The sequence below is a fragment of the Saccostrea cucullata genome, unplaced genomic scaffold (assembly GCF_032062105.1).
Source record: "Saccostrea cucullata isolate Sc308-1 unplaced genomic scaffold, CSIRO_AGI_Scuc_v1 ctg2061, whole genome shotgun sequence".
Classification (NCBI taxonomy): domain Eukaryota; kingdom Metazoa; phylum Mollusca; class Bivalvia; order Ostreida; family Ostreidae; genus Saccostrea; species Saccostrea cuccullata.
In genome coordinates, this window is record NW_026923981.1 from 41,731 (window position 1) to 59,988 (window position 18,258).

The window sequence follows — 18,258 nt, forward strand, 5'->3', positions numbered from 1 at the left end:
GTAAAATTCATCGGTTCGAGTGCCATTCAAAACGGTTATGTAGTTTAGAGACTTGTTTATGTAGAACCGTGATTAGGTTATGTAGTTTAGAGACTTGTTTATGTGGAACCGTGACTGGGTTAGGTATTTTAGAGACTTGTTTATGTTGAACCGTGACTGGGTTAGGTTGTTAAGAGACTTAATTATGTGGAACTGTGACTGGGTTATGTAGTTTAGAGACTTGTTTATGTTCAACTATGACTGTGTAATGTTCAATAGTGACTGGGATATGTTTATTGGTTACACTGTTCGGTGACTGGGATCTGTTGAACCATGACTGGATTACTAAATTTTCCTGTGTATCGGATTTTAGTTTCCGATGAATGTTTTTTTATGAGTTATGTGAGTTATGGCACAGTTGAACATTTTATTAGGTTATGTTGAACACCTATATTATCATTAGTGCTCGTTGAACGTTATTTTATTTCTAGGACCTAATTCCTTTTATCCAGATTCATATTTAGAGATTAATTACCTAGCTTTATATGGGCTGGATTCCTTATAACAACCTTCTTTTTGTCTCGGTAGATTAACATACTTAATCAAGTAAATAATATTCTGCAGTAGCCAGTACGTGTACATGCTAAGTACTAAAGTAGGTCACTAGTTCTACTTTGGCATGCTAGTGTTTATAAGTGATACTAATAGGTCATGAAATTTATTATGTTTACTATTAAATACCACAAACTTAGTGAAATCGTACTTTCGCTTGGATGTCATAATATTAGGTCTCCAATTAAAAATCGAATTAGTTGCCACACATCATCATGTTTACAAAAGTATATTGCATCGGGATCGAATATGTGTTCTATTACAAAAAACCATACCGGAAATAATATTCCCAGAATCCAGGACTAGGTTATGTTATAGACTCTACCAAAATTTACAACATGATAGTATGTTCTATAGAAAAATATGATGTGAATTCAAAGTCCAGTTGCAACCCCACCCACCACCATCAACTCTGTGTTGTTACATAATCGAATGAGGTTAATATAGCATATTTGACTGAGACACCAGGGGCGGGATTCATAAAGACTCTTTCTAGGCGTACAGCATTGTCATTGTTTTAGCTATTTAGAAGTTTAAAAAATTCACGAACAACTGTATACGCTACTTTCGTTTTAGTTCATATCGAGCGCCCTCTCTTGTACAGCGCCCCCTTGTAGATAAATCTACGAGGTGGATCCAAATGTTTGCGCATCTATAATAAAAGCATGGCTTACTGAAATGACAAGCTTTCCTCATTTTTTTTTTAAATATTAAAAACAAAAAAAAATTGCCTCTTTCCATTCTTCTTATTTGAAATTATTTATATTTAAATATAAAAAAAAATAATAAAAAATAAAAGTAAATAAAAAAAACTATTTTTACTTCTCTGCAGTATACATGCATGTACATGTAGTTTCTAAGTATCATAAATGACAAAAGCTTAGAAATATGTACATGTATACACCCCTCATAAAGATTAAAAAAAATAATTATGTTTAAATTGTTCCTGTTAGCATATGAAAAATAAAAATGGGATTGTACAAAGCAATCAGTAGTTAATTGACCTTTACATTTTGTATGGGCCCTGTACTCTTTCCACTTAAAATTTTAAATTGATGAAAATAGGTAAGTTTGGAAATTCGTGTGTCTTTATTTTACTAAGTTTTACTGTTGAGTTAAGAGCTACAATGATTTAGACATATTCCTTAATTATAAACAATAATCTCAAAATTGAAGTTTTTTGGGAAAAAAAAGAAAATCAAACACAAACTTAAAATTTAAGAACTATTACCTCATCATTATACTGAGAAATTGTTTTATTCCAAACTATTTTCAATATTGCCCATACGGAAAAAAAGGGCAAACAAACTACTATAACAAATTACTAACAAACCACTATGGTTTGAAAGTAGTTTAATAGTATAGCAAATCACATGCAAATGAGCTAACAAACTATACTCTAACAAACTACTATCAAACCACACTTACCAAACTACTATCAAACCACTCTAACAAACTACTATCAAACCACTCTAACAAACTACTATCAAACCACTCTAACAAACTACTATCAAACCATTCTAACAAACTACAATCAAACCACTCTAACAAACTACTAACAAATCACTGGGTCAACAAATCCATCACCAAAACACTGTAGATTTGAATTCACAAGTCTTAATTGAAAACACCTAAAACAATCACATTTTGAAATATTCAACAAGTCTTGTTTCAGAGTATTTTTAAATTCCAGGATTCACAAGTTTAATTAGCCATGCAATGCAAGTGCAACATCCAACATGTTTCCTTTTGTTTAGGAGATGCAATTCCAAGTCAATGTCCATGTACTTATCACATATTCTCCTTATTGTTGTGTACATGTTCATAGTATTTTTCACCAAAAAATGTTCTTCAAGCTGACGATCGACATTTAAATATTTCCCTGCTTCCTCTGGCATGGAAAAAGCTGCAATTTTTCCTTGTTTCTGACCTCATTGCAACTTTGAAAGACATCTTTATTGTCTTATTTTCAAGTATACTTCCCATAATCCAATGCATAACTGATCTAAACTAGGATAGGAATTATAGGTCAATCTGAAAATGAATAAAAATCCAAAGCTAGTAAAAAGCATATGCATCGACCACATTCACAGAAGGTTAATTACTTCATGACATGCATTAAGTACCTCTTCTGTATCCAGATCCATCTTTTAATAATGTTAATTGCTGCTTTTTCCAGTCAGGGATCATATAGAATGATACTATAACAATTTGAATGTCCCTTCACCAGTTCCTTTAATTGTTTCTGACCTGCTTGGTGGTTTGAAAATTGGCGCAAATAGCTATAACACCGGATGTAAAGAGATAAGCTGTTCTTGGAAACTTCAACAATTCTAGATAATTCAACCTTAAACACACCTGTATGAAATTTAAAGGTGGATTCCGCCTGGAATTTGGGTGGAATTGAGCAGGAATTGGCAAATTCCGGGCGTACTTGAGGCGGAGACGGAATTTTCAAAAAGTTACGCCTCAGGAGAAGAGACGTCTTACAGGCGTCATTTGTATTTTCCGGGCGTCAATTGGCAAGTTCAGATTTTCCGGGCGTAAAATATCAGGAAAATAGAAAAAAAATTACGCCTGGAACTTTCAGGAGAAGTAAAAGCCTCTGATTGGTCAATTTAATTATCAATTAAGGGTCATTTCAGATAGGGGTTAAGTTTGAATTTGATCATGAAGGAGGGAGTTTAGTGTGGTGAAATGGGAAATGCAGATAATTTCAAGGTTAAGGCTTTTACACTTCTTCTGGATAACACAGTATCTGCTGGTAGGTGTGATCATTAATATCTGGTACCTATTTGAGTAAATTTGATTAGGATAATGTAGAATGATTATAGTTATAACTTGTTGACACTAAAATTACTTAGATATTTGAGTTTCCTTGCACACATTTCTGAGAAATAATAGTCTGATAGTCAGGCTGCAGCGAGTCTGAGGAACTGTAAACTACTGAGTAAATGAAGAATTGTATTGAGTAACTAAAATTGTTTCAATATGATTACTAAAGTGATAAAATGTACCAATATTGTAAAAAGTTTGTTTAATTCTAAATACACATTCAATCTTGGATGTTTTTAAGTGTCCCTTAATACACAAATTTTATGTTATATTTCTATACTATATGTTAATGACCCGACATATATGTTTTCTTACAATTCAAAATGCTGAATTTTTAGCTTTAACATTGTAAATCATAATCTAAATGTTTTTCTTTGTTAACATTGGTAAATATATAGGTTTTTAGGTCACATTGTATTATATAATGATAAGGACATTCCAGGCGTAATTCTATTCCAGGCGTAATTTTATTTTCCAGGCATAATTTTTTTCCAGGCGTCATTTATTTTTCCGGGTGTAGCTCATTTGCATTTTTCGCCTCAAATTCCTGCCCAATTCCGCTTGGGTTACGCCCGGAACCTGTGTATCACCATATATAGAGAGACAAACTGACGCCCGGAATTCACTCTCCAAGTTCGCCTCAATTCCCCCTATATTCCAGGCGGAACATTTCGTACAGGCATCTGTAAAGTAATTTCCCATGTGGTTAGAAGCAAATGCTATACTAATAAAACACTGTTGCAAGATGCAAGATACCAAGTCTAACAAACTATAAAGAAATCACAATCACCAGAAATGAAAGACTAACAAACCACTGCAGCTATTTTTAGAAAAGTGGTTTGTTAGTGGTTCATTAAATGCTATACTATCAAACTACTTTAACAAACCACAAAAGTATAGTTTGTTGGTAGATTGTTGATGGTTTGATAGTAGTTTATTAAAAATCTTTTCCATTTGGGTGGTTATTAAAACAGAGCCCACAAGAAGACAAGAAGTGTGGTGGAGAGAGGGATAGGGCAGCTGAAGAGGCGATTTCATGTCCTGCATGGTGAGATCCGCCTTTCTCCAGAAAAGGCATGTCAGGTGATAATAGCCTGTTCCGTCCTTCACAACATCTGCAAGGACCGCAATATTGCATGCCCCCCGCCAGGTGATGAAGATGGGAGGAGGATGATCATCAACAGATTGTAAATGCCAACAACAACAACAACAACAACTGCAATCATGATGGAACTAGATACAGAAAACTGTTTGCTGACACTCACTTTTGAATCTGTACTGGAGGTATATTATATCTTTTGGTTTTAAACCATCTCTTTTAGAATTATAAAAAGTTAATAAATTTGAAGTTAAATAATTCATGTAATGAAAAAAAGTAATTTTAAACATACCAAGAAGGATGGTGCATTCATTATTTTTTTTTAAAATAAAAATTGCAACATTTTTAAAATTCTGAATTCATATTTCAAGTGATGGGTGTAAAGATCCAATTTTATGTATAATAAATTTTTTGTGTGATATATACATCAACAAAGTGTGCCAACAAGTCAAATACTTCAAGATAAATATTTATTTTATAATATTTTAAATGATAGATAACAATTCTGGAAAATACATATGAAAAAAATAACATAAAATTACTTTACAAGTTAATTCTGCATTTTTTCCTTTCATATATTTGAGGCTTTTAAATTTGAAGTCCAATGCAAATAAGGGACAATCATAGCTAATATATATTATGTGATTTACTCTTCCCCCTTTGCTTTCTTGATTTTGAGCACATAATATTCCACCTCGAGCTCCAACTTCCTCACAGTAAGTTCATCAATTTTTCTCTTTAGGTCTGTACTCCCGTTAGTGCTGGAGGTCCTTGAGACTAGGCGTGAAGTGGATGTACTTGGCATAGGAGGTGGGGGTGGAGTTGCAAAACATGACACTGTGTCGGATGGTCCTTCAATAACATGAATGCCCCTGAAAAAAATCAATTTTATTTTTTGTAAAAATTCATACCAATTATGTTTCTCTATTTATTTTGACAAAACATTTTTTCCTAATAAAGTTTGTGAACATTAAATAATATTAAATAATTTTGAATTGTGCCAGGAGATCAATTAAAAACAAATTCCACCAGCTGGGAAGAAAAAGGGATAATAATTCGATATAATTACTTTGTATAATCTATTTTGATAAAACTTGAATATAAATGTCTATCACCCATAATTGTTTATGATAATGTATTTGTGCTATAAGCTTAATTATTATTTAACATAAAATTTATGACAATTTTCTTATTTCATTCTTTGCTTTTTTTTCATTTGAAAAAACAAATTATTTCTGGTCAAAGCTCTCTTAAGTCTTTCATTGGCTTGTCTGAAAAAAAGGCTCAAGTGTGCTAGCTTTCAATATATTGCACAGCATTAGCCATAAATGCAGGTCTGCTAAGAAAAAAAATTGTTTCTACTCTCCAAATTCTAATTTGTTTAATCAGTGCTTTTCTTTTGCAGTGAAGATCTTGGCTCTCAATTTTTTTAGGAAAAGATTTATGAAAATTTTACTCTAAAATTGTGTGACTCATAAATTATTTAAAGCAACATTTTAATTAATTTGAATTCATTTTTTTTTCATTGGTGTAATCTAGATTTGTTTAAATCAGTTCAAAGATTAAAAAAAATAATTTAAAATTGCCTACCTACTTTCAATATTTTTTGTAAAGCCTGAATTAAGGTGGAAACAACATTTTTTCCTTCATCTATCGATGATTCTATTCAATCAGAATTTAAATACTTGCATAGCCTCCTTTATGCTTACAATGGTTCCTCTCCTAGAAGACCTAGCTGTATGAGTGTAGTGTCTGCACCTCCTCCAATACCAGTCAGGCAAGTGTTATTTTCCCCAACAACACTGGACACAGCCTCAGCAATTGCACTTAGTGCCTTTGGAGGAGGACCACCACCTTTAAAGAACAAATATTTGATTCAGCATAATTTTCCCCACTCTTTATTTACCTTTCCAAATGTTTTAAGTATTATAAATAAAAACACTTTTCACCTTGATTTTGAATTGTCACTCAAAGTGAAGTGCGTTAATAAGTCTAACATTTTGAATGAAAAAAAGATATTTAATACTTCTATTAATATTATCCTGTGGGACACCCCAAAATAATGAAAATATTTTACTTTGGGTTATTCCCCTTTTATCTTTCCTTGGTTACATGTAAACTATATGAATGTACGCGGAAAAACCAAACTGCAGAAATTTCAATCCTTTCTGACCATTTGTAAATGTTTGAGTGTTTATTTAATGTTAATTTAATGCATAGAAGGTTTAACATTGAGTTTTAAGATTATTGCTGAAGGATACATCAAAGTCTATAATACACAGACATGATTGAGTTGAACACGATCGCGGATCAAGTGAAAGTGTGTGTAATAACCAACCTGTCCCAGTCGTACCTCTCCTATGATCGGATATTTCCGATTTCGATTTGGAAAAAATATTGTGCCATTTTTTCCACCTCTGCAGCTGTCCTAGCTGGACCTATGCCCATTGCAGTCAGCGTTTGTGCAATACTTTGCCACGTACGAGCCTTCATGTCCGACGTCAGTGTTGGACCTAACTTCCCCCCAAGAATATGCTTATTTTCGTCGACTAAATTGGTCAACGTAAGGGTCTCATCGGCGTTCCAATTTGGCTTCCTTTTTGTCTGCGATTCCATTTTCCCGTCTGCTAATATTATGTAGTAAAATTATACCATTTTACTATGAATAAATGTCGCCTACCTTACAATCAAAGGTGACGACGAATACCCAGGTTTACATGGTAGGTAAACTCAGGTACATGCAACAATATAACAAGACAAAGCAGGAAAATGTGGTGAAAGGTTTGACTGGCAATTCTCGACTGAGGTAGGAATCGTGCCGGCACGGGTGGATGGCTATGAGGTCAGGGTGTAAGGTCATAGTGGACTTGTTTACATATGCAATTTCACTACATTCCTCCCCGTTTTATTTAATAAAGCTAAGGGCAATTACTGTAATTTATTCAGAGGAATGTAAACCAGAAATATATAATTATTATTTAATAAGACATGGAAAATGTATGAACTAATTCATGTATCCCCATGAACTTGGCCGGAATTACTTCTAGCGCCTTAGTTCCGCAGGATGAACATGTAAATGTGTGGCAAGATTGAATATGGTTCAATGATTTGCGAATTAAATCTGCATGCATCTTCCACACTGGATCAAATGATCATATTAATTTAGCCATACATATTCCATGTTGTCTGTTATATACATATTTCCTATATTCTAACACATATAGCCAAAAGAATATCTATTTATCTATGACCTAACACTGACCCACTTCCATGAGAGACCTGTAACTAAATGGTGTCATATGGCATATGCATGGTTTTAGTCGAGTGATATTCAGTTGTACCAGTATATAATTTAATCATGTTTACAACTGATTTGCCGAATTATAAATTGTGCCGGAGTGCAGCCTATGTTAGAACTTTACAACAGATAAATTAACTAATCTGTTGCGATGTATTCTAATAATTAACTTAACATATATTGCGATTATCTTCTTATGTATGTCGTCACCTTAAATATTACAATGCCTGATACTATATAACTTTTACTTACTTAAGCCTAACCTAAACTAAGTATATTTTCTTATTACCTATCCTAAGAACTAAACTAACTGACTATTGATAGAAGAACCTATGAAATAATACTACTGAAAACATATTTACAAAACGCATTCCACATCAGTACCGTCACTGTCTAAAATTAGTAAGCCAGGTATGATATGGAAAATGTATTACATATAACTACATACGAAGCAATCCAGCCCAATACCGTCACTGAGAATGGTCAGCCAGGTATCTAACGGAAAGCATAAGATTATTTACATAGAGCAATCCAGCCCAATACCGTCACTGAGAATGGTCAGCCGGGTATCTGACGGAAAGCATTGACTATATACATGAGGCGATCCGACATGATATACCGTCACTGATATCAGCCAGGTATATCCAATGGAAAGCATAGGTTGCATGATTACACCAGTCCTGGTAGTAGTATTTCTGGGAATCCTTAGGAACTGGGTCAAAGACATGCAACCAAATAGATCATTGCAGTATTTTGACTTTATATATTGCCTGAATATGCTTCACCCAGATTTGACCTAAATTAACTAGTTAAAGTCTATAAATATTCCTTAATAAGAGTTTGATTATGTGACTACAATATGTACTTGTTACTAACATTTGCTTGAGCAATAATAATACTAAAATATTCACTATGCTTACTACTAACCTTTCTAAAATAGTGACGACTATTCTTGAACTGCTTAATTCATTTAATGTCTTGCTCAAATGCTATAGCTATAAAGTACACTAAATACTTACTAATGTAAGTGAGCCTTTAGTACTATAATCATGATAGTTAATACTGCGCATATCTACACCACAAGTGCATCGAGCATTGCTATATACATGTAGTTTACACTGATAGAGATTAACAATGGCTTTGGCCAAATTATATGGGTCTTTAGTTATAACATTACTAATAATATATTTACTATTCTAACAATGACACGTTCAACTCTAAGTAATTTGAGCTAGTTGCATTGTACTTGAATTCTGAATGATGGTTAAGCAATGCTCAAATACTGACTTGGTTGCAAATCTATAACATGTATTTAACAACTGGTTTATAACTTACAAACTACAATCTACACATTTCCCCTCCCTTTTATTTTTAAAAGAGAGAAGTAGTAATATTATCAAGCTGTTCCTAATTATAAGTAGTGTAATTTTTTAGCTTTTTATCAGATGTGCATATTTTTAGCTACATGCATGTATACTGGTATACTAGTCACTTGTCTACAGTAAACAGATCACTAAAGTACTGGATGTAATGTGTATAAACCAGTCTATCACTATCACTTAAGAATAATGACTAGTAGATAGTGCTGCAAGTTACAGTAAACTTAAGCAATTGTGTTGGCAATGTTAGTAAGCTTAGTATAATTTATCGACTTACAATAAAGTTACTAAATATCTAAACTGATCATTGCATAACAACAATAAATACTGTAATTGAGTTTGTCAACGACCAACTATGACCAGTTGAGAGTTAACTACCAGTTCTAGTGTAAATGTTAGTTACTTAAATTATAAATAAATTATATCCAAATATGGTCAGACTGCAGTAAAAACTAATATTATTAAAACTGCAATTTACTAACTATCAGGTACTAAATACTAAGTACTAGAACTATAATGTGTTATTGTAAGTCAGTAAGTAAACACTGGGTAAAAGCATTTCAGGTTTATTTAGCAAATGATCTACATAATCATGGTGGGCCATGGCACAACCCAACATTTATTTTCTAGTGGCAGCCCAGATGGGATGCCCAGCCCATGGTCTACAAAGTGGAGTACACAAACAAGGCACTCTCTGTATGTGGGAGGAAAGTCCTTGTTGGCAGCACTCCAAGTGAACCTGGTTGAGCCACCTGTGCTGTCACTTTCAGTGTTGTCTTGGTACACAGCTGTTACTGGTAGAGACAGTGTGGGATAAGCATTCAGCGCTTCACTAATCTTCTCATTATGAATTGGCAGCTCGATTAGTGAAGAGGTTGCTGTTCCCTTTTCGTCTGTTACCAGCTCTTGGTAGGAGGACTCCTGTAAATTGCTGGATGTCTGAGCATTTACAACTGACTTGTTGCTATGCTCAGGTGATGGATCACTCCTAGATGGCTGTGTATCTGGTGTCAAGTCCAGTGGTTGTTGGCAGTTAGTAGTGTATTGACTGTATTCAACATCTGGAGATGTTTGGCAACCAGCAGTTGATTGCTCACTACTCGGTGGCCAAAACTCAGATGAACTGCCATTAGAATCATCTTTGTCTTCTATGTCTGGTGACTTTGAAATTCCAGGAACTTCCTGTGACACCATGGTATTCCACTGAATACTAGCAGGTGATATATCACCACTCCGTATTAGTGGAAAACGTGGTGGACTTTTACAGGTAACTGTTGGCATCTGCTGCTGCTGCTGGTGGTATACTGCTGCAGTAAGTGTTGGCATCTGCTGCTGATGGTTTACTGCTGCAAGCAGGACAGGTGCACAGCTGCTGGCATCTCCAGGTCTCAATGGTGCAGATAGTACCTGATCCTGGTTGTTGTCTGGAATTTCATTTGGGGATATAGAAGGACTTTGTACAGCTCCCCCATCTCTTGATTGGGTCAAAGGTGTTGGCATTGGTGGCCCTCCATACATGCAAGGTTGTGGGTAAGTCATCTGAGGTACCATGTATCCAGGTGGGAACATTCCGGGATAAGGGCCATATGCATATGGAATGCTTGGACATGGCTGTGGTGGTCCAAAGAATGGTTGTGGGAATGGTCCACCATATCCAGGAAATGGCACAGGGTAGTTCCCAGGGACTGGTGTACAGGGATAAGGATACCCACATTGACCTGGGTTCAGAGATGGCATGTATGGTCCACCATAGTATCCAGGAGGTGCTGTACATTGTGTCATAGCTGGATTCATCTTGTTGTTTTCAGTAGTTCAAAGTTACGGAAATAAATCACGCCGTTTGATACTACTGAAATATTCCGTCAGTGAATGTGTGTATTACGTTATTTCCACGTTACGGTAAAGATCTCGAAACCGCCGGTGAAAGTATTACTACACATTAACGTGACTGATGTACAACAATATCCGTGTAGTCACCGTGATTTGAATTAAACGTAACTTTAACACAATATATAATTGTATTTTAAGCCGGTTTAATTCTTTGGTATAGTCCTGGTAATTTTACTTGACTGCGTCTATCTTTTCTTTTTTTCTCTCCTGAAGAACTGTTTTACGATGTTGTCTTTATTTCTGGTTGATTGGTGAATTAAACGTTACTTTAACACAATAAATAATTGTATCTAAGCCGGTTTAATTCAACAGTAAAGTTTCTAATGTTTTAGTTTGACGTTTCTCTTTTCTTTCTATCTGCTTTTCTTTCTATCTTCTCTTTATCTTTGATAATTGTAAAAACGCTGTTTTCTTTATCTCTCGTTGATTGATTGATAAAATACTGGTCTAAATTTGGGATGAATCCTTAAGCTTATTAAACTACTAGTATTTGCTTAAATCTGTACATAAGTACGCGTGCTTAAATTACCGGCAGACTCTTACAACGCTAATGTAAACGCCCGATGACAGTTGACGGTAGTAAAAAGCATTGATGTTACGAAAAGTTGTAGAAAAGCTTATCAACTAATTGTATAATCAACTGATGATGTTATATGAACTAACTACATGTATATCAAATAAATTGACTATTATTCCACAGAGCTAAGATGTAAAAACTGTTGCACTACAAAATCAGTCTAGTCTACTGTTAAAGCGAGAAGCACGTGCGCTTCGATCTATATATAGCTACAACAGGTAAACTGGTTAGCGTGAACTAGCTCTGTGAAACTACACAACAAAAATATACAATATCAAAAACACAATATATATCTCTACTTTCCCCAAAAATATTTTTCAGGGAACTTAGAGAAAAAAGAAATATATGATAACTCTAAATCCTAATTAAATGACGAGTCGAGAAGAAAACGGCGCTCCTCGAAAATTGTCAACACGAGTGACAATAACTTTTCAATAAAAAAAAAACTATTTGTCTCGTGCAAAAATATGAAATAGATTAACAATTTAGAATAAAGTTCGGTCGTTGTGGCACAACTGTACAAAATTCAATGAGTCGAGAGAAAAAAAAAACCGTAATTTGCACAAGACAATGAAAATGTTCAAAATTTTCGTACTAACCTTTACAAAAACGCCTGTACGAAAATATAATACTAAATACTAATGAAAAATGAAACTACAAAAATAATTGGACCGTGATATCACCACGTGTTCAAATGCGACTCACGAGTGAAAAAATAACAAGGCAAATTAGTCAAATTGTCTGAACTTTGCATATAACGTTAATTATAACGCCTGTAAGCAACAGTTTCCTAAAATTCCAAAATGACTAATTGCAAACGATTTCACTCACGTGTTTTTACTCACGAGTGGAAACTCACACGTGAATTGTTGCAAGTAAAATACATGTAAATACATTTTGCCCCGCTCCGAATTACCGGCGACGCCAATGTAGTAAAATTATACCATTTTACTATGAATAAATGTCGCCTACCTTACAATCAAAGGTGACGACGAATACCCAGGTTTACATGGTAGGTAAACTCAGGTACATGCAACAATATAACAAGACAAAGCAGGAAAACGTGGTGAAAGGTTTGACTGGCAATTCTCGACTGAGGTAGGAATCGTGCCGGCACGGGTGGATGGCTATGAGGTCAGGGTGAAAGGTCATAGTGGACTTGTTATCCTACCGGCGACGCCAATGTAGTAAAATTATACCATTTTACTATGAATAAATGTCGCCTACCTTACAATCAAAGGTGACGACGAATACCCAGGTTTACATGGTAGGTAAACTCAGGTACATGCAACAATATAACAAGACAAAGACGTCACGTCTGTTGAATTTATTATCTCCTTCACTAGAGAGCGCCTTTGTTGTTGCAAAAAGCACGGCAAATCGCTAGTGTTGTCATAGTGCTTACACTTAAACATGTTGTTTTTCTTAAAATAAAATTTAGTTAAGAATTGTGCTTAGGATCTTTATGAATTAAAACTAAAGAATTTCTCTTAGTTAAATTTTTTTTTTAATGTTTAAGTACAACTTTTAAGAAAAATCTAAAAGTCTTTATGAATTCCGCTCCAGATGTTTGTAATTCTAACTCTTATAAATATGCCCCCCTCCCCAACTGGAAGTCAAAGGTTTTTAACTCTATCAATAGCAACCACAAGTCAAATTTTAAATTTAGTATATACCACTTGTGCTATATATCAAATCGAAGCTTATAAAAAATTGTTTAAGAAAAATAAAATTTCGAAATTTTCTTGTCAAGCATTGTTACTAAAAATACTTTGCGAATCGCAAAGGTATTGTTCTAGTGTGTGACCACTTTTCTGAAGAAAATACCTCGTAGCATTGAGGTCAAAACTTATGGTAATGTATTCAAAATATAATCTCTCTCTTCTTATTTCCTTTGCCAAAAATCAGAGTTATTAAAGTTCAATTGCATCAAACACCTAGATTGACTTGAATCATTAGATAGTGAGAGTCGTCTTCCAGTATAATTTTAAATTGGGTCACATGGGACACGCAACGTTACGTTGACGTTATGCTTATAAAAAGACGTCAACAAATCCAATCAATAAAAATGATCACAAATTAATTTAAAACAAGATTTGTTTGTGAAACACTATGCACCCGGCAACGACAAAATAAAAAAAAAACTTTTTGGCACATATGTCACATTCAAGGTCACAAGGCAATTGACCTTGGTGTCATTTGAGAGAACATGATTAGTAAAATATGGATACCAAAAATGAAGTCTCTATTTCTTGCGGTTCAAAAGTTATTGCAAAGGTTAACTAAAAACGAAAAAACTACTTTTAACATACAGGTCACAGTCAATGTCACTGGGTTTTTGTCTTTAATTACTAGAAATTTAAAGACTGTATTTATCCTTTTGTAAAATTAATCTTTGTGTTGGGCACAATGCTTGCAATTACAAAATTCCGTGGCGGATCAAAGGGGGTCGCATCCGCCCCCTAAAATTGTCAAAGTTAGCGTAAATCATAGTTTCGTCGAGAAAATGTAAAAATGTCTACTCGGTTAACCTCAATTTTTTCTACAAAATCTCTAGAATTCAGCTTAAACCAGACCCCTGCCGATTATGGGCGCCCCCTCTAACTTTAATTCCTGGATCCGCGCATGGGATTTATAAAGAGTTGGAGTGATAAATACTTATTATATAAGGAAACTAAAAATCATGAATGTTTAATATAAATTATTAAAAACAAAAAATTGTATTTTAAATTCTTCATACGAATACATTTGATATGATGCAGAGAATTGGTAATGAACTAGTATTAACTGGGAGCGTGATGTAAATCTTAAATTATTCCGATATGTTAGTGGAGACTAATATTCTGAATAACTAAAAAAAAACTAGAAGAATATAAGTCATAGATATGACAGCAGCATATGATAAATTCTGAAAAAAAGGAGGGGGAATTTAATTTAAAATTCCTTTGAACATTTAGTTAAACATGTAGATCTTTCCTAATGTGTGTTAAAGGTTGTCCGAATTTTTTGTGAATTATTAAAGCTCTCTCTCTCTCTCTCTCTCTCTCTCTCTCTCTCTGATGTAAAACATTTGATTTGCCCCGCTTTTGAGAAAGCGGTCGAGGTTTCTTTAAATCTTATTCGTCTGTCTGTTTGTCAGTCAGACTGTAAATCTGTTTGTATGTCACAAAAATTCAACCTTGGTCATCTCTTTAGAATTGGAACAGAGAAGAGATAGAATTTTATATTATTCATTTGTTTAAACTGTGATAAGACCTTTCTAAATACACTACAAGAAACCTATATATTGTCGCAAGCGTCAAAAATCGGCCGCAAACCCAATTAATTGTTCCTTTGATATAGTAATAAGAAACTGAAATTTGCGTGATCTGTTTTTAAAATTTCTTACATTTATCTATTAAAATATCCTCCTGACATAAAACACGTGCATGCGACATTGCCGATTTTCTTCATGCATAATGCATATACAATAAACTGTATTTGTATAACCAAACTGTCCATAGACTTCTGCGTATCTGCACTCAGTTTGGTACTTGTAAACGAACTATGGTAGAAGTTTAATGTTAAAGTAGTTTTCGCAACAAATATAAAATATGTGGGGCCCCTCACTCTCTCTTAGAGAATGTTAACACCCCCCCCCCCTCCAACTCCCCGAAGATCCACCACTACATTTCTTCTCTTTCAAGTCTCTGTCATGTTAGAGTTTGTCAATCAGGATTGGATGAAACATTTACACCCATTGTTTATAAAATTTTGATTTTATGATTATTGTGCTTTTTGTTAAACATTTAAAATAACTTTTTTTAATATTCTATATAATATAAATATTAAATATTTTTATTTAAATTGTTCTAAGTCCACAGAAACGCACGGCGACTTCAAACTTTCATATCGAGAAACCGACCGCCTCCTGGCGGCCCCTAATAATTTTTTACCTCATGACCTTGATCTTGAAGTTCGAAATACTTTTCAAAAACTTGAACCTTGGTCATAACTTTTGAATGAGAAAAGATACAAAGTCACAAGCCACGGTTTGGCGTCCGCTTACTAGTATGTGATAGGATTGTACATTTTAGTCGTGGTTTGTGACGATGGAAAATGCACTGTATAGAGCTTTCACATTTCATATGTATATTATCATTTCTAAATACACTATGGATTTTGACCTTGTGACCTTGAACCTTGACGTTTGACATACTTTTCAAAAAATGCAATTTTCCCCTTATAACTTCTGATTGAGAAGAGATAATGCTTTCATATTTAACATGTTCATTGATATGATTTCTGACCCCCTTGATCTGGACCTATATGTTTGACCTAATTTTCAAAAAATCAACTTTAGTTATAACTTTTGAATGACATATTATAGGGCGTTCATCTTTGGAACAATATGCCATAAATAATGAAATATTACCCACATAGAGACAAACAGCCGGTAAAACAAATTAAAGATTTTGTCTATACACGTACATGTATAGTACTTCGGTACATGCAGCACTTTCATCCCCATGTATGTTCATTAAATTAGAGGTCAATTTCTAAGACATTTGATATACACTTTAAATTTTTTTTTCATCACGTAAATGAAATTTTTCATAAGTGAATTCTTCAATACTGTTTTAATAACCAAAAAGTACAATCTGAAAAGAGTCAGAAATGAAAATTTTAAAATGTCAGAAATGAAAACTAAAACAAGTCGGCCATGAAAAGTTGAAATATCGAAAAATTTCCAATCGGCAATCCTCGGCTGACTCCGCTAGGCTCCATTCAAACCTCCGAGGTGCGATGTATGAGCCGCCTGAGACGCTCTAAGTGAAAAATACCAGAAATGAAATGCAGCTGGGGGACCACAATTTTAATTTCTTGTTTAAATTTTAGACCTCTTTGATGCATCAGTAATTTTATTTTGCCTATTTGATTTTTACTATTCATCCGTCTACCCATCCATATGTTCATATTCTACATAGGCATCGAAACCGGGGGGGGGGGGGGTATAGGGGTCTTAACCCCCCTTTTTTTCAAAGATAGATATTTTTTAGGCATTGAAAATTGTGGTTTACCTTTTTTGTTGGTTTAGCCGCCCCCCCCCCCCCCACTTTCAATCAGCCACCCCACTTTCAATTTGCTTCCGACGTTTATGCCCTAACATGCATGTAATTTATTGTTAGTGTTGTAATCAAGAATACTTAGAAATTTCAGAGATAGTATTTACCAGCCAAATATAATCTAAGTAAAATAATAAAATCTACACAACGTATTAGATTAAATGCATATGATCTATATCCATGGAAAACGAATCTAGAATATTTGTAGGCCTTATTGTCTCTTGTAAAAAATGAGCACCTGGCAAATACTATTTTTACATTTGTGTTGTATATAAAAATAATAAAAACATATATATTAAGTTTCAATAAAATGCCAATGTATGGATATAAACTGTATATCAATGGAAAAAAAATCATATGAGACAAGCTGAATGAACGTTATAAAAAAAGATATCCCACGTACCAAAAGTACAAAATTTTCTGTGACATGAATTTTGTAAACACGTTCTTCTGAAATTTAGCATATCATACAATAAATTTATTTATTCACGAACTCAATTGAATTTATTTACATTTCTTTTAATCAAAAAATCAGAAGGCTATTGTATTTTTTTCTTTACACTAGATAGTTATTTTCTTACATATTTATTTTATTTCTTACTCATGATTATAATTTTTTATTGCTTCAAAATTATAACGTCAATTTTACTTCATAGAAGTTTTCTTTTTCAGTCCTAATCATCGTTCCTTGTTTTATATTTTTGACATATTTAATTAGTATTTTTCTTAGATAAAAAATTATTTTATTTGAAATTGCCCCTTCGGGTACCCCATAAAAAAGACATCGAGAGTTATCCCCCTCTGAATATTTCTATAGTTACAGTAAACAAACTCCATTACAAAACAATTTCCAGGAATCCGTGGAAGGCGTGAAAATGACGTCAATTATCGTTCACGCTGGCTATAGGTGGTGTTGCTTTTTGAAAGATCGCTTTTAGCGCCGATGTAAGGAAAATAAATCTACCCAGTTTCTTGAAGAGGAGAAGATTCTCTTTCGATCTATTATTGTTACACATATGCAACCGGTTCGTCAAACGAGTGAAAAAACTCTCCGAAAAAATGCTTACATTTGACTATCCATAAATCATAGCAATATACGAATCTGGCTAGTCGTGTTTGGTATCATTATATTCAGAATAATCAGCTGTATCTACCACTGTACAAAGAAATCTGAATATATCCTCTGTTGTCCTATAAACAGCGGAATAAAAGAATGCGGTTTTTACGACGCGCTAAAATCGTGACGTTTTATTTCAGAACATGCTTGAACATTTGATAGGAATTAAAACAAAAAACAGCGATAAAAAATTATAAAATTATAATTTTTAGATTGTTTAACAATTTATCTTTACAGTTCAATTAGATTTTTTGAAGTAAGAGACACGAAAGTGTGTTAAATACGCTTTTTAAAACTGGTAGTTTTGTATACTGTCACATAGCGTAATAAATGACGTAAAATGACTTGTGGATGCTATTATCAACAA

General features: G+C 33.8%; 1 pseudogene; it reads right to left on the minus strand.

Annotated features, from left to right (window-relative positions):
* Positions 1-5,113: 5,113 nt before the first annotated feature.
* Positions 5,114-7,149, minus strand: LOC134265400 (uncharacterized; annotated as a pseudogene).
* Between the last annotated feature and the right edge of the window lie 11,109 nt (positions 7,150-18,258).